We start from the raw sequence: 2,217 nt of genomic DNA on the forward strand, positions 1-2,217 counted from the left end.
CGTCCAGCTCTTTTCCCCTCCCCCCCCCCCCCCACTGTCTGCATGCCGTCCAGCTCCCCTCTCCCCATTGTCCGCACACCTTCCAGCTCCCTTCTCATTGTCCGCATGCCTTCCAGCTCCCCTCTCCCCTCTCCCCTCTCCCCATTGTCCGCACGCCTCGTAGCTAACCTCTCCCCATTGTCCGCACGCCTTCCAGCTCCCCTCTCGCCATTGTCCGCACGCCTTCCAACTCCCCTCTCCCCATTGTCCGCACGTCTTCCAGCTACCCTCTCCCCATTGTCCGCACCCCAGCCAGCTCCCCTCTCCCCATTGTCCGCACCCCGGCCAGCTCCCCTCTCCCCATTGTCCGCACCCCGTCCAGCTCCCCTCTCCCCATTGTCCGCACCCCATCCACCTCCCCTCTCCCCATTGTCCGCACGCCTTCCAGCTCCCCTCTCCCCATTGAGCTAACCTCTCCCCATTGTCCGCACCCCATCCAGCTTCCTTCTCCTCATTGTCCGCACGCCTTCCAGCACCCCTTTTCCCATTGTCCACACGCCTTCCAGCCCCCTCTTCCCATTGTCCGCATGCCTTGTAGCTAACCTCTCCCCATTGTCCTCACCCGGTCCAGCTCCCCTCTCCCCATTGTCCGCACACCTTCCAGCTCCCCTCTCCCCATTGTCCGCACGTCTTCCAGCTCCCCTCTCCCCATTGTCCGCACGTCTTCCAGCTCCCCTCTCCCCATTGTCCGCACGTCTTCCAGCTCCCCTCTCCCCATTGTTAGCACGCCTTCCAGATTCCCTCTCCCCATTGTCCGCACGCCTTCCAGCTCCCTTATCCCCATTGTCCGCATGCCTTCCAGCTCCCCTCTCCCCATTGTCAGCACGCCTGCCAGCTCCCTCTCCCCATTGTCAGCACACCATCCAGCTCCCTCTCCCCATTGTCAGCACGCCTTCCAGCTCCCTCTCCCCATTGTCAGCACGCCTTCCAGATCCCCTCTCCCCAATGTCAGCACGCCTTCCAGATCCCCTCCCCATTGTCAGCACGCCTTCCAACTCCCCTCTACCCATTGTCAGCACGCCTTCCAGATCCCCTCTCCCCATTGTCAGCACGCCTTCCAGCTCCCCTCTCCCCATTGTCCGCATGCCTTCCAGCTCCCCTCTCCCCATTGTCAGCACGCCTTCCAGCTCCCCTCTCCCCATTGTCAGCACGCCTTCCAGCTCCCTCTCCCCATTGTCAGCACGCCTTCCAGATCCCCTCTACCCATTGTCAGCACGCCTTCCAACTCCCCTCTCCCCATTGTCAGCACGCCTTCCAGATCCCCTCTCCCCATTGTCAGCACGCCTTCCAGATCCCCTCTCCCCATTGTCCGAACGCCTTCCACCTCCCCTCTCCCCATTGTCCGAACGCCTTCCACCTCCCCTCTCCCCATTGTCCGAACGCCTTCCACTTTCCCTCTCCCCATTGTCAGCACGACTTCCAGATCCCCTCTCCCCATTGTCCGCACGCCTTCCAGATCCCCTCTCCCCATTGTCCGCACGTTTTCCAGCTACCCTCTCCCCATTGTCCGCACCCCATCCAGCTCCCCTCTCCCCATTGTCAGCACGCCTTCCAGCTCCCCTCTCCCCATTGTCAGCACGCCTTCCAGCTCCCCTCTCCCCATTGTCAGCACGCCTTCCAGATCCACTCTCCCCATTGTCTGCACCCCGTCCAGCTCCCCTCTCCCCATTGTCTGCACCACGTCCAGGTCCCCTCTCCCCATTGTCCGCACCCTGTCCAGCTCCCCTCTCCCCATTGTCTGCACGCCTTCTAGCTACCCTCTCCCCATTGTCCTCACGCCTTCCAGCTATCTTCTCCCCATTGTCCGCACCCCGTCTAGCTCCCCTCTCCCCATTGTCCGCAACCCGTCCAGCTCCCCTCTCCCCATTGTCCGCACCCCGTCCAGCTCCCCTCTCCCCTCTCCCCATTGTCCGCACCCCGTCCAGCTCCCCTCTCCCCATTGTCCGCACCCCGTCCAGCTCGCCTCTCCCCATTGTCCGCACCCCGTCCAGCTCGCCTCTCCCCATTGTCCGCACCCCATCCAGCTCGCCTCTCCCCATTGTCCGCACCCCATCCAGCTCCCCTCTTCCCATTGTCCGCACCCCGTCTAGCTCCCCTCTCCCCATTGTCCGCAACCCGTCCAGCTCCCCTCTCCCCATTGTCCGCACGCCTTCCAGCTCCCCTCTCCCCATTGTCTGC

Source organism: Myxine glutinosa, chromosome 10 (assembly GCF_964187855.1).
Source record: "Myxine glutinosa chromosome 10, kmMyxGlut1.1, whole genome shotgun sequence".
In the NCBI taxonomy this organism is placed as follows: domain Eukaryota; kingdom Metazoa; phylum Chordata; class Myxini; order Myxiniformes; family Myxinidae; genus Myxine; species Myxine glutinosa.